Source organism: Caloenas nicobarica, chromosome 1, assembly GCF_036013445.1.
Source record: "Caloenas nicobarica isolate bCalNic1 chromosome 1, bCalNic1.hap1, whole genome shotgun sequence".
In the NCBI taxonomy this organism is placed as follows: domain Eukaryota; kingdom Metazoa; phylum Chordata; class Aves; order Columbiformes; family Columbidae; genus Caloenas; species Caloenas nicobarica.
The window spans coordinates 180,045,700-180,062,357 of NC_088245.1; positions in this window are offsets into that span (position 1 = coordinate 180,045,700).

Below are 16,658 nucleotides of genomic sequence, written 5' to 3' on the forward strand. Positions count from 1 at the left end.
CAGAAATACAAGATGGAAACGTCACTTTTGTAGTGTGACTGCTAATTGACATTCCCATTACTACAGCTACACAAAACATAGACAAACATAGATTTTCCTCCCAAGTGATATCCACTTGCATTTGATAAGCTTATTTATTCTGTTAAAGGGATATTTCCTCCAGACTCTTCAAATTTTGTTTACAGAAGAGTAGGGATGCTTCATAACATTTAGGAAAAAACCCTCTGGGTTGATAATTGATTATGTACATGGAGGAGGGTGTTTGGTTGGTTTGGGGGATTGGGTGTGCTTTTCGTTGTTGTTAGTTTGTTGGTGGTTTGGTTGGTTGGTTTGAGACTAATAATCCTCTTAAAGGACTTTAAGCAGAGATTAATGTCATCTTAAAAACCTCCACCTCATTAATGTTTCTTCTGTTTTTTTTAGAATTAGAAAACAAAATAATGGAAATGGAAATTCCACTGACTCTCTCGTGAAGGGGAAAACAACTTCATTTACTAACCAGTACAAATAAATCTAATGTTAATTAGACCATTGCCCTATTAAGGCAAAAAATAAAGCCAAATATTGACAATTTAAGTGAATAGATATGCTGTTATTTACTGTCAGGGTCTTGTATAATCAGCAGTTAGTTAAGTTAACAACCAGTAGAGTAAGCTTTGGACTACTTCAGATATTTTACAGCAGGTAGTCCAGAATCTCCTTCCTTGATTTGCTGAGACTGGAATGAATGCAAAAATGTCCTGTAGACTTTCACACATACAACCGAATTGTCAAACCTAACGTGAAAATGGAGTAACAGTTACAAGGCTGCTTACTTCAGTTTCTGTGAGGCTGAATGTATAATGGAAGCATGACAGCTATACCTTCTCAGCTGGGCTGTGAATCTGAGAACTTAAATTCAGCTTTGAAGAAGTGATTCACTCTTACTCATAAGAAAAGATTAAGTTTTGTGACAGCATTTGACAGAGAGTGGGATTAGGTGAAGATGGTAAAGAAGAAACTCTCTTTGTAAATGTACACTGTAGAAAGTAAGCTGCAAAACAGAACAAAATTGTCACTCTTTAAGAACAGCACTTCAGGGTGGTAGCCACAGAACATCTTTTCTACCATTACATTTTGTGCTGATGGCAGTATTTGACTAGCTGAGCAGTTGATCTCCTTCCCCTGGAGACTGTATCTGATTGCTGATCTTGTGAATGAAACTAGTATGAGTACTGTGTATTTTTACTGTTGAAGATGTCACAAGGCAAAGCACAAATCCATAAGTTGTCTATGAGTCAGTAGCAGAGTGACATTACCTACAAGTTCTTTTGAAATTGCAAAACCAAAATGGTTTTTACTGATAAACTGTCATATATAATAATAATAATACTAATAACAACAATAACAATCATAATGATCAGGTCTTAAGCATCTACAGTTTGGAAAACAAATTTTAAATCAGCTCTTTTTCCAAAAAGTCTACTGAAGGATGTGTCTTAAAATGTAAAATAGAGAGAGAAAATTAATTAGTTCAGAGATAACTTTTTTCCTCATTTTTTGCAGCCATATTTTTTCTTGCATTACTTATTTGTCCTTATGTTAACCAACTGGTTATATTAAAGAAAAAATTTAGATGCAATTTTTAGGTTACAAGGGCAAGACATCTACATAGTCTCTTAGTATACCAGATAGAAGTGGAAATATTGATTGATCATCCAGGAACACTTACTGATGTTGTTCTGGTGATCATGTGAGACTCGAAAGCAAAGATGACAAAATCCACCTGCTAAGATTAGTTAATGTATTCGCCATTGTCAGAGCCAATCTCACCTCAGTTGTTAAACCATTAAGTATTAAGTGTCCACACTCAAAAAAATATCTTCAAAATATTCTTCATAAAGAAGCAATCTCATTTAAAGGTAGATTGCAATTCTGGATCTAGGTGTTGGACCTGTGATCTGGAAAGACAATGTCTCTCAAAAGCACTCTTTTAGGCATATTTTTCCTGCTTTCTTAATCTCCTGGGATCTTGGGACTGGTAGTGTTCTTTGTGTCAGTGGATGAAATAGCTCAGTCACCATCTCAGCTCCTCCGTTCGCAGCAGCACGTGTAGGACATGGCTGCCATCACCTCCTCATCCACCCTGTCCACTGACAGCCTCCTCCAGAGAGACAGCACAGCAGCTAGCATCTATCTCAACCTCTGCAGCCAGGCATATGGATTATTTAGGATGTGGTGTAATCAGAAGATTGTTCATTTTTATGCTTAATTAGTCCTTTTCTAAGATAATATGATCTACTCCTTACCTCTAGAAAAAAGAGCAGTGAAGAAAAAATTCTAAAGCTTCCCGGCATATAACTTTCAGCTAACCATGCTCTAGGTAAAGGTCCACACAAGTATTCTTGAGAGACTGTCAACACTGATATATTGGCCAGAATGTTCATTGTTGAGTGAACAAGACATGTTCTTTATCCCAGGAGCTGCGTACAGTTTTCTCAGGTTCTACCAACTCAGAAAATAACAGATCAGAAAAGGGCAGATAATACCACTATTAACAGGCTACCAGACAGATCATGTGGGTCAATGAGTATATAGATAATGTAGTTATTTTAATTATTAGAAGTAATCACCTATTACAATTTTTAACTACGCACTGAGGGTATAAATATTTTTTTTCTAAATCTCACTCCTATCTAACTAGTTTAGATAAATTCCCTCAGTAACTCCATCACCATCATCCATCTTAAGTGATCTTCCCCCTCAAACCAGGAAGTACTTATTTAAGTGGCATCCCAGATACTGGGAAAGACAATATTATATAATAGTGACATAATTAAGGTATCATTTTCAGTGAGTAGTCTTTTGCAATTTTTCATTATGTCATTTAATACTTGGTTATGATTAAGTAAAAGCTGGTACAATGGAAAAAAAGTCACTATAGTAGTCTTAGTCCAAGAAATATATATATATATTTTTTTTTTTCCTGTGAATGCAGAACCCTTTATAACATTTAAACACATTGCCTTAAGGTCTAGTAACCAGTTCAGATACAAGTTTCATGTCTCACTAGAAAGATAATATTCACTGGTCTAGCAAACAGATCCTCATTTTAGTTTGAGGTTGTGCTCATCCAGTCTAATTTTCTGTAACAGATAAGGCACAGAATTTTCCCATCTAATTCCTGTCTGCTGCCCAGAAACTTAAAGATAAAAACTCTGTGTAAGACAAGTTGCACAGACTCTTTTCTACCTTTGCTTCCACTGCTTATCTCAAAAACCACTTGGTCTAGAAACTTCACTAGGTGAATTGTGCACAAGGGTATATGCTATGTGGCTAATTTAAAAATTATTTGCAAAGAAAAAAAACCCCTAACTTCTGGATGCTATGTGAAATCCCTGCAAAGATAATGGTTTTAATGAAGAGCTCTTAACAGCCTATGGGATTCACAATCTCTTTGCTCAGTGTCACAGCAGATCATGGTAGCATACATGCCCAATTGTCACTATTTACCCAGCACAAAATCCTTATTATTCAGTATTATCCTCCAATTTATCCTCACAAAGGTGTTTCCCAAGACAGTATATTTCAAAGGATTTAGCAGTTGGTCTCCTGCCTTACTTCCAAAATTCCCTGACTCAGAGCTTTAAAATTTTTTCAAGCACTTTGTGTAAAACTTACAGAAGTATAAGTACCTCAGTGAGGTGTTTGGATGCTGAAGCAGTATACCTTGAAGCACTGACTCAGCAAAACACTTATATGTGTATTATTTTCTATATACTTATCTGCCTTCATAACAATACTTAGAGCTTGTGCATTTTATGGAGAAAAAATCATCTTTTTTTTTCAGTGATACAGGTTTCAAAAGTGAAAAAATTGTAACATATATTTATTCACATACACCTAGAATCACATCATATCAGAGTATAGTTCGTCTAGTGCACAGTGTGACATGTTGCACATCTATCTGACCAAGGATGTTTTAGAAGAAGATACAAGGAAACCTGTAATAGAAAAATCTGTTGATGCAGAAATTTTTTCTCATTTCAGGCAGATACCTCAAAGCATGAAAGTCTACTCATTTTAAAAGTAACCATGCATTTTCTCATGGTTCATGTAGAAAGCTGGGCCTTCCAGTTCACCCTGCCTACTGTATTTTCTTTTTAATTTGAATGCCAACAGTTTTGGATTATGTATGTTCCTGAATTGTGCTGAATGCATTTCAAATTCTGAATTAAACAAAACATACTGCTAATAAACTTAAACAAAAAACAGAACAATAGGCCTAAATTTCTTCACAAATATCTAGATATCAAATGTGATTTGAGAATTACTACTTTTTTTTTGCTTTCTGTAAAGACTTATAAACTAATCCAAACTAATGTACACCATGAGATAGCAAATATTTAAATATTTGCCTTAGTTGTGTGATTTTGGTCCTAATTTGCAGCTTGAAATTCAATTACAGTGTGGATTTACCCCACCAAAAAGTGTGCATTTATTGCAAATCAGTGTGCAAATAACATGAGCCCTGTGATCGTAAAGTCTGTTGCATTAGTGAAAAGAAATAGGCAACTTAGGCCTAGACCTTACGTATGCTGAATCAACTGTTAAGCTTAACTCTGCCCAGTGATGAGAGAAACTAAAATGACAGGATTCTTTAATGAAGCTTTCAGTCAGACGCCTAAGCTTAGATGTGTTGTTTCAAGGCCTTTGTCTCCTGTAATGAAATTCAGTATATTCTGATTCAAGGAAATGGGATCCATGATAATTTCACTATCCTGTGTTACAAGATTACAAGTGTATTGATCTGTACACACAATCAGTCTCACATAGCTTGCCCAAGATTTGAATTTAAGAGATTTCTAAGTCTCTCTTAAAAAGATTTTGTAAATTCGGTAGTGTGCTAATTATTTTGTCCTTGTCTTTCTTTTTAAATGTCAGTGAGAAATAACATTACACCCCCTCAAAATCTTTCCCAGTTGACATTATTTTATGTTGCTTTTTAACATAAGTACGCTCTTTAATTAGGTGGTTCATAGGGTACTTCCTTTGACTTAAGAACTGGTAGTCCTTCTGTTTCTTCTTTGATCAGATTCCTACTCTCACCTCCTAAAGACTGACATATGATTTACAGCAAAGTGCTGTATGCATCTTTCATAATTTAATGATGCTGTTGTTGACTTTCATATACCTACTGTGTTTTTTTCTTCTTCTTAATTGAGATATTTATGTAGAATAGTTTAGTGAACCATATACTACTTTATGACAGTTCTTATAGAAATATTCTAAATGATTCACGTTTTTAATAGGTAGATAGTCATCAAAAGTGCATGAAATTGTGCTAACCTTGCTCATCAAAATGTATTTAAATTCATTTTCCCTTGTACATTTAGCTAAAGATCAGCAATATTTACATACAATCATAATTAATAAATAAAATATTCAGGAAGGCAAAGTTTTTGCCTTTTAAAAAAGTTAGTTTATTTAAACAGAAAACTATGCTTTTAAAAATGCATTCATTTCTTCAGATTCCCATAAGTGTAACCCTAGAAACCCTACTGCTGTACTAGCACATCTTCCACTGGATCTGTATTTATTGTAAAGGTCTGTTGTTAATAAACAACTTTATTACTATATATGTCCTTGTAGAGATGATAAGTGATACTAAAATATGCATAAATGGACAGACCAGAAACCCATGTCCCACTGTGCCTGCAAGTTTGACTTTTGACAGATAATTACACTGAGTCTGCAAGTTTGAGGATTGGACACGAAACTTGCCATGTAATCGGTCATGGAAAACTTAAGAGTTTTCAAAAGTGGCTTTGTGTTGTAGGGCTAGCTTATATACCTCTTATTTCCAAAGGCCAAAAGCGGCACCATTGGAGTCACTAATGTTATTACACTTGTTCATCACAAGCAGGAATTTTCTCTAATTTCATATTTTCATCGTCCTTTTATCATATCATTTTTGTTTTGTTTTGTTTTGTTTTAACTTCTTTTTCCTTTGTTTGAAAACAGACCTTGTTTGAAGCCATCAAAGCTACTTTACCGATCAAGCATCACACTTAACTCAGATAAAAGAAGTCACTGGAAAGTTATTACAAACTGTCAGGGAAATTTAAGAAATTATTTCAAAATGCAGAAAAATTAACCGGGTGCTGCTTTAAACTAAGCTAAATCGTAACATTTCCTCAATTAATATGATTCATTTAGCCCAGAATAACTTATATGTCCTTCTTTTACACAGGTACCATATTTTTATTTCTGGATAATATCTTGTGTGTGTTAAGAGTGTATTAACTTTAGCATCCTATAGTGTCTGTCAATTATAATGTTATTTCTTCCTTGGATTCTTGATTTGATGAAAAATACTGTATTATATCAATTATTTTGAGTTTGATTTTTGTTTTTTTGTTTTTTGTTTTTTTTTTTTTTTCCCAATATGTTCAGGTTCATCTTGGCAACACATTCCTTTTGTTTGCATTTGTTTTATTTTAAAATATTAATACTTTTTTATTCCCCTCAGCTTCCTTCTCATTTAAGATTTTTTGTTCTGGTATCTGTTTACTCCATGCCATTTGAAATGCTGTGTTTCCTATGAAGAAATAATAATTTTAGAAGGGATTTTAAAGATAACTGTATGAACCTGTAAGAGAAGATTGATGATGGGCAAATTCCAGGGCTTTAAGAAAATAAGTTTTGTTTTCCAAGTTATTCTGTATTCTGAAGTACAGATGCTAACACAAACCTCTGAATTTGGTACAAACAAGTGAATTTCTTACCTGTGTGTATACATCATACTCTCGTCCATCAATCTAAACCTTATATGAGTCTCTGAGAAAAAGGCTGGACACATCTCTGTCTTTAGCTAACTGAAGATTGTGGCTAGGTAAGATGCTGTGAGACTCAGCCTTCTTTTGAGATGCCAGGCAACTGTCGTTCCTTTTCACACCTTGGGTACCACATAGTAGCAAAGAGTGGGACATGCTGTCTTCTTCTCCGCCTTTTCTCATGTCTTACTGCAAATTACTTAAAGGTAAAAATGCTATCCAGTCATTACACAGATACGCTGAATACCTGTGTGTACTTTTCCACCCTGTCATGGTTTGATCATGGGGAGACAATAAAAAACCACGGCAGATGTATTTTCCTTAACCCTCTTCCCCCCTCCCGTTTTCCACCCCCCCCCCCCCACCTTTTCCACTAAGGACAGGTGATTTTGAGAGGAAAGGAAGAGAAGGACAGAGAGAAGAGAGCCGGAAAATTTGAAAATGTTTTACTAATGCTACTAAATAAACATAGAGAAAAAATAAAGCAGAACAAATATTATGGAACCAGTCTTGCAATTCCCAGCAGCTAGTCTGGCAGGATCCTGCAGCCAACCGAAAATAGATTCAGTCTGTCAGAAGGTCTCAGCTTGCAGGGCCAGCCACGAGGCCTCAGCTTGCAGGGATGGCAGAAAAGAAAGCAGAGACAAAGCAAAGCAGCAGAAGACCCAGCAGAAGCGAGAGAGAGTCCTTCAGGTCCACCTTTTATATCCAGGAAGTCGTGAATTGGATGGACTACTCCAATTGGTCAATCCGTGGTCACCTGACTCAGACCACCTCCTCTCGTTGCTCCCCCCAATGACCCAAGACACACCCTTTTGCATTTACCACTAGGTTTTGACCTGTTTTTAATTGCGAGAAAATGAGTGGGCTATGAATGAAAGAGAAAATGAAAAACACTTCCTTCCTTTTCCCAGGATATTTGAAAATTGATGCATGGTTATTTCAGATGAAAGTAAGGGTTTGAGATGAAGGGAAAATGTTTTGGTGTTGCTACTATCCCATTGGTTCAGACCAAATTATATCTTTCTCCTTTTTGCTCAGATATACCAGTAGCTATACCTGAAAGAACAGGTTATGAAAAAGATATGCAGATAGATCTACAATTTTAGTACTTCTACTGGTTTCTAGATTATCTCTTTTCATGCTTCATTTTCAGAAACTCACTTACTGAAAATATAACCAGCATAACTATTCTGAACACAATTTAAATTTAGATTGACCACAGTTCTATTTTTGATTGTGCATAACTTATGAACTTTAGCCTGGGATCCAGGACTCTTTAATGTCACATGCTAAAAAAAAAAGAGTTATTTCTCAGTGTGCAGTGATTTGATGGAGATGGACATGTGATTGCACTGAAATGTGCTACTGTGGTGTCTAATTCAATGTGCTTGTTTTGCATGTGCACTTGGTTCTGTAAAGATGTTAGATAAACGTTGATGAGGTCTGCACTGAATTCTGCAGCTAGATGGACAGATACTAATAATACTGCAAGAAGATCAATAATAATAAATAATGATAATAAGGGTGATCATAAGAGTATTAACAACAGTAGTTTGAAGTCATCTCAGAGCAAAATCTGGAACACTCCTTCCAAACTTTGTGAATTACCAATTCTGATATCAGATTTGGACATTCGTGTGTTCTTGTCCTCATTAGCTAACATCTACTTTTTCTAATAAGATTAAAAAAAATAGACATAGTAACATGTTCATATGTAATGCAGTGGTCACATATTTAATGAAGTGTCTGTACATATTTGCTACATGGCCATTAAGAATTTACCAGATACATATATGAAGAAAAGAAGAAAATAAGTATCATCTTAGGAATAAGTTTTAGTGATAACTGGGAAAGCAAGATTTTTTTTTCCTTTTGTTATTTTTTCTTCCCCCTCCCCCACCCCACATTCTGAATATGAAAACTGCCCGCTTTAGAAATACTTTTCTAATTTAATCTGGATTTCCTTATGTTCCAAGCCTCTGCTAACACCGAACAATTCATATATCTCATTCTTAAGAAAATATTTTAAGAAAGCACTGTATAATTGCATTTATGCTGAATGCATCCATATGGATGACAACAACTGTAAAAAGAATAGATCTACTTTTGTCAACAATCTTACAATTTTTATTCATGAATAACTTATGCTCAATTTCTGTCTAAGTTCCACTGGAAAGTTATAAGACATACTTTTTGCATATAAATTGTGCTAGGAAAAAACCCCACACATAGTCCAGAGCTGAAAAACCTGATACTTGGGGATACCCCAAATATTGATGAGCAGTCTGGCACCTGAAAAACTAAGTCAGGTGTGTGGTACTCAGATAAATAACCCTCCAATGCCTTTTACTTGACTGGCTGTTACTTCATTAGTATTCAGCACCTATCATACCTTGAAAAAACAATAATCTTAAACTAGAAAAAAGGAAAACATGCTGTTCCTTAATTGTGCTATGGCCTTCTTATGGGAAGGATAACCCCTAAAATGGAAAAAAAAAAAAAAAAAAATATTTTTTTTTTAAAAAAAAGAAAAACAACTACAAGCTTTATGTCATTAACAGTAATGCTAACTAATTAAAAGCCATGTTAATATTTGTTAGGTAATGTAGCTGAAGAAAAGGACAGGTATGAGAAGAAATAAAAGAAAAAAACCTGCAAACAGCCAAGAAGCAACAATAACATAGATAGCAAAGTAGTATTTCTGGCTAATTGTGCAAAGACAGTGAGGGGAAGGGAAGAAAAAAGCTACAAGAAACAAATCAACAAATAGAAATACTCAGAGCCCAAATCCTAATATGCAAATAGATATTAAAATTATAATACTTTCCTGCATGAGATAACAGCTACCAGCAGTGCAATTCACTTTCAGAAAATGGACAGAGTTATCATGGAAATATTTTGCTTCAATGCACTCAGAACTCTAGGCTCAGTTTCTTCCCAAGGACTGAATACGGTGGTTTTATTCCTAATACTGTTTATATTTCTATTAGCATCTTTTTGTTCATATTTAGTACAGGAAACTGTCCTGTGAAAGTATATTTTAAGAACATTTTTCTATCCATTTTCTGAGGTGAAAAAAGAAAATATCATGTACAATAAGTCCCTAAATATTTTCAGAGTGAAATGAAATTTAAAAGCTGTGCTTCTATCTGATGTTACATAGTATGCTATGCTTTCCATGATACTTAATTGCATTATGTACTTTACAACACAGAAATGTCATTAAAGAAAATGTTATCTAGTTCTTTGTACAAGAAAGTAATTATTGTATGCCAGTGAAACTGGCAGCTTTGCAGCAAAATCAGTGTCATTTTTTCCTAGCTTTTACTTGAGTTACTCATAAATGCCTCATTCATGATTTCTTCAAAGAAACTTTATCATAGATTAACAAGAAAAAAAAAAGGCAAGCAGAATGTCACATTCATATCTTGCTCTGCTTCTTTCAGAAAAAAAAAAAAATCTTAAGGTTGTAAGGAAAAAAATAGTCACATGCTTGTCTCGTAAGCCAGAAGCCAATAATGAGAAAACGGATGAAAGCCCACGTTTAACCTTTTGATTTAGAACAATTCAATGCACACATAAAACCTAAGAAAACCTCAACCAAAAATCACACAGAGAAAATTTTTGTACATGAAGAGGATTGCAAAAGTCATGTTCCTGGAGCTTCGAGCTGGCCTCAGAGAGACCAGAGCTCTCCTCATCAGGGCAGAGTGGTGGGAAGGTGGAAGCAGGGCCGGTTCCAGCTTCCAGAGATGGAGTTCCAGCCCTGAACTGCTCAAGGCAGCAGCTCACAGCTATGCAGCATTGCATCACCAGCATGGTAGTCCTGTCTGCATACCATCCTGAAACCAAGACTGTGGAAACCACAGAAGGAGGCTGGTTGAAGGCTCCCAGGCTGGGCTGGTACAGGAATTCCTGGGACTCCTGACTCTTTCCTAATTATTTGCAGCTGAATGATTCACAGATTCTTTGGCACAGCTCAAGCTGTGTAAAGTTGCCAGATCTGCACTACTGATAAATAAATGTATGTGTTTTTTTAAATATTTGGGCATTTGTTTGGAACAAGGACTTTGGATTTTCAGTACTTTTACATAATTTTTAAGGTACAGTGTCAAACTGTGATTTAAATTATTGTATTTGTTAAAATTTGTGTACATGTACTAGCTGAACTCGAGTGCACATACTTTTAACTTAATTGAAGTAGATTAAGATAAAGTTTATACTAGTGTAAAGATAGACACAGTCTTGTCTTTTTCTTTTCTTCTAATATCAGATAGGCTATGCCATTTTAATGTTATGATATGCTAGAATAGAGTCATTTACATACAAAGAAGTAATAATTCACTGCAGTTTTAGGCTGTTAAAGATGGATTCTAGCTAACTAGAGAAAAATACAAAGTTTTAAAAAAAAGTATCAACAAGATCTAAACTGTATTAACTTTAAAGCAGAGAAGTAAATTTCTCATGTAGTTTATTCTCATGTGTATTGATCATATGTGGCAAGAAAATATTCTATTTTATCTCCTATTTTTCTGCCCCCATCACTGCATTTGTGAGATTTCTGATGGGAAACTCCAAACAAGCATTAACTGGAGCAATAATTTTTCTCTTACTAAGGTAATATTTACATAGCTTGAAATAAGCTTTTTTAAAAAGATATTGTGTCAAATAGGTGTACTTGAATAAAAGCAAAACAGCCTTCTTGTAAAGAGAAACCCGAACTAACTTTTGCACTATAAAATATTCTAAACTCCTCTAAAATAACGGTGTGAGTTACTCCAAAAAATAACATTGAAATAATCATTTATAAAGATCACGGACTATGATCAAATTTTATTTTCAATTTCTTCGTGCTGTTTCTAAAGATTGAAAAGAAAACAATTGAAAACACTTTACCTCTGGAAGTATAGAAGTAAAGCATTTCAGAACTGTTAGTATGTATCATAGGGTTTAAAAAAAAATAAAGACAATAGACACACAGGAAGCTTCAAAAGGAAAAGATAGATTTCACGGGGCATCTGTTTAGCCAGCTCTAGTTAAAAATGGCATTCAGCTGTAACACATCAATATGTCAGGCACATTACTAATATAATTTTTATGACAGCATAACATATTGTGAAGACATGATCCTTTTCCATTTTCTTCAGCCCCATTCAGCTGCCTGTCCTATTTACAGATCCTCTTTCTGTGGACCATTTTTTGGTGAAAAACTAAAATCTCTGTGCCAGTAATTTAGGCTAACCAGCATCTTTGCCTTATATTCTGCAATTACCATTCAAATAAGTAATCTCCCACTGTTAAGTATCCTGCAAAACTACTCGTATCCCAGTGTGTCCCAGATGGTAGCATGCACAACAGGGGACTTTATTGAATCCAGAATTTCTGTTCTGCTGCTACCTGTAGAAATTTAGACTGCAGCATGCAGAACAGAATGAATTAATAAGAATATTTAGGATACGTGTATATATGTATGATTTGGTACAGGCAGGATAAAATAAATTGTCTAAAATTGCTTTCAGTTTACTAAAAAATTTAATTGTACTTCCATGCATGCATGCCACCACGTATTTATGCAAAAATCACATTATTGATAACAGCAAAGTCAATTTCTTTGCCATTTGTATACATGCCCAGGTAAAACAAAATGAAGTTTAACATTTTTTCCTCATAGGATCCCTGATTCATGTCTTATAATTTCTTCAATCACTCACTCATTTCCTTGTTGGCACTTCTCTGTCTTTCCAGAATTTCTTCGTATCTGAAAGCATAAAACTTCATCACATAACAAGAGCAAGGAACTTTCATTAATAGAGAGGCAGCCAAGCCTGCCACCTCTGGGTTTCCAGCTGTAGCAGCAAGGTTTCTCTGAGGCTTGAACATGGTGGTAATCTTACTGTGCTTTTTGCTCAGCAAACAACCATACTGATATCCTCACCAGGTGCCCTAGTTAAGTTTCCCACTTGTCTCACTCATAAGCTGGGCAGCTCTAAGCTCCACAGCAGAATTGCATAACCTTATCGAAAATCTCTTCTTTCCCACCGAGCCAGGCCTGCCTTTCAATGGCATCATGGAGTGGTATGAGCAGAAACCAAGGATTTCTGCCTTCAGAACAGGGTCCCTCAAGCAATACTGCTCCCTCTCTTCTTCCACTTTCCTCTGTAATACTGCAAGGTGATGTTCATTACCTAGTTAAGAGATTGCTCTTCCCAAACTGAGTCCAGAGGTTTCCCTCTACTCTCTGGTTTCACTAAGAATTTTGTTATGTAAAAAAAGCAGAGCGGGATTTTTTTTACCGTCTTCCCTTTGAGGCTCTCTACTGATACTGTGGGGTCATTCATAGGAAGGTATAATAATACCATTAGGTGGAACAAATAATTCTAGTCCAATGTTTTATTATATTCAGGCAGCATTATAGAAATAGCTTTTCTGGGGGAAAATGGGAGGCAATGAAAATCAACAAAGAAATCTATGTTTTAAGTTGAGCTCTCCATTTTTTCTAGGCTGTTGGAAGACTAAGATACTCAACCATTCCCATGACCTTTCTTTTTCATTCTTCTCTCCTCACTAGCAATTTGTGCTCGTAGACATGTTTATTTCTATTTTAATGATTTTTAAATAGCATCAAATGAAAATTTGGAATGAAAAATTCTATTATTACGTTGCTGTGGTAGGTTGACCTTGCCAGCTGCCAGATGCTCACCCAGCTGCTCTCTCACTCCCCCTCCTCAACAAGATGGAGAGAGAAAATAAGATAAGAAAGCTCGTGGGTTGAGTTAAAGACAACAAGATCACTTATTAATTATGATCAGGGGCAAAAAAGACTCAATTTGGGAAAAATATAATTTATTTTATTGCCAATCACAATAGATTTGGATAGTGAGAAAGAAAGATCAAAGATAAAAACAGTTTCTTCCCATCTCTCCTTTTTCTCAAGCTCAAGTTTATTCCTTCATTCCTCTACTTTCTCCTTCAGAGAATAAAAAAAATTGTCTGAAAAATTGAAAACAAAAATGAGAAAAAAAATATTCTCTATAAATTCTCATGCTTCTAAAATAATCTCATGAGTTTTGAATGCTTGGGGTTGGTTATCCTAGTAGACTTCTATTGCTCACATTGAGTCCATGAATTGGCTTGAGTGCCATTTCAGGGACATAAGACATTGTCTGGATCCTTTGGTTGGAAACTAGACACTTCCAGTTATTTCTAAACTATCCTTCACAGAATCACACAGAATGGTTACAGTTGGAAGGGACCTTTGAAGATCATCTAGTCCAACCCACCTGCTAAAGCAGGTACACCTAGAGCAGATAACACAGAAATGTGTCCAGGCAGGTCTTGAATGTCTCCAGGGAAGGAGACTCCACAGCCTCCCTGGGCAGCCTGTTCCAGTGCTCTGGCACCCTCAAAGTAAAGAAGTTTCTCCTCATTTTCAGATGGAACCTCCTATGCTTCAGCCTGTGCCCGTCGCCCCTCAACCTATCATTGGGCACCACTGAAAGGAGTTTGGTCCCATCCTCTTGACATCCACTCTTGAGATATTTATAAACATTGATGAGATTGCCTCTCAGCCTTCTCTTCTCCAGGCTGAACAGACCCAGCTTTCTCAATCTCTCCTCATAAGAAAGATGCTCTAGGCCCCTAATCATCTTTGTAGCCCATCGCTGGCTCCTTCCAGTAATTCCTTGTCCGTCTTAAACTAGGGAGCCCAGAACTGGACACAGAACTCCAGATGCGGCCTCACCAGGGCAAAGAGGGAGGATAATCTCCCTCGACCTGCTGGTCACACACTTTTTAATGCACCCCAGGATACCATTGGCCTTCTTGGCCACAAGGGCACATTGTTAACTCATGGTCAACCTGTTATCAACCAAAACTCCCAGGTCCTTCTCTGCAGTGCTGCTTTCTAGTTGGTCCACCCCTAACTGCCTATGAGGAGGTTGTGAGAGACGGTGTCAAAAGCCTTGCTGAAGTCAAGGTAGACAACATCCACTGCTCTGCCCTCATCTACCCAGCCAGTCATACCATCATAGAAGGCTATCAGGTTGGTCAAACATGATTTCCCTTTGGTGAACCTGTGATAACCTTCTTTTCCTCCACTTGGTTTGTATAGTTTCCAGTCCTGAATTTCTTCTTCTGTACCTGATTTCCCTTGGAATACATGATAAATAAAAAAGTCATATACAGTCATTATATAAGATATATATTATGCTTAATCTAACATCTAATAACTGAAAGTAACTTCCACAGATATTAAAAAGGCATGCGATATTGTATCATCATTATTGTTGTTTTGGAATGTTTGCTTTGAAAAACTTTGTAAAAAGAAAAAACTCAAACAAAATACAATCCAAAACATTTATTAGCAGCTTCTCATGGTCCTTTTATAAGAGGATAGTAGGGAAATATGGAATCAGTGAAAGCTTTGTATACACATATATTTTTTTTAAGAAATACTGCACCATAGTCAATGTCTGATAACAGAAAACTAGCCTAAGTCAATTGAAGCAAAATATGGATTTAACATTAGATCTTGTCTGCTAAATATTGTAACTCATTAATTCAGGTTCCTCAAACTGGCACCTATTCAATTTCCTCAGATCTACTAAGAGACTAATAAACTTGTCATGAAGCAGTTACATTAAGAAGTAATATAAATGTATAACACACAACTTGTTTTCTGAAAGCACTGATGGAAATTAGAAATACATAAGCCCTTAGTCAGGGAGGTGAAAGAAATCAAGCAGAACATTTTTGTAGAAGCCCAACAGTGAATTTGCCTAGTCCTGTACTGAGTGCTCAAAGTCACAATTAATCCTCAGTAACTTCAGCAGAAGTTTCATTTCATACTCTTCCTATGTGTCTGTACTCACCCTAGCCCAATGATCTTCTGCTCCTTGGTAGGGTAGTCAGGTGCAATCATAATGCCAATAATAAAAATAATGATAATTAATATTTAATGTAGATAAAGATGTACCTGGATTAGAAAGTAGGTGAAAGGAGGGAAGTTATATTTCATTTCTATAGACATCCTATACATGAGGTAAATATGACAACAATCAAGGCTAATACATATGGCTATTTCATTGCATTGCAGATAGTTGAATTCAGAGGAAAGCTACAGAATGGAATAGAGAGCTGAGGAGACAGTGCATTCTGGAATCCATATATGAGATATTTATTTTTAAAGAGTTTAGGAGCACAGAGGTGCCAAAATCCACTAGGAATAAGCTCTTGGGGTAAAAAAAAGAAAAAAAATAAAAATCCACAGTCCCCATCACTCATCTATGTGCAACGAGAGATGTTATTGTGTACACAGACACAGCAAGACCACCTATAATATGTTTATCTTGTCTAACTTTAAATCATTGAAATCAGTAAATGCTAAATTAATGAAAGCCACAGAAATATATCTGGAAGATTTTAAGAGGCTGTTTAGTACATGCTCTTTACAGAAAACAAGAATAAATATACTTAAATCATTCACATTAAAATGACAGACAATAAATATATGCCATCATTCCTCTGTCCATCTCCTTCTCTCATGGCAGTAAAAATTGATAACTTAAAATATGATAATTTAATAGAAGTACAAGTTATAATTTGAAAAGGTCATCACCTCTGTGTGTCCTGTCCACACAAAGCATGGCTACTGCAGGCAGGATATATTTTTTATTATGTAAGAAAAGTTCCTAGTGAACTGACTGTTCTTTTTGTAACGTGTCTATCAATTCACTGACATTCCTGGACTGTTCTATGAGAGAGTGTAATCTTCTTTTCTTCTAATTTTCATGCATTTTTTGGTACTTAGCAACAGATACTAAGAAACAAGGGAATAATTTC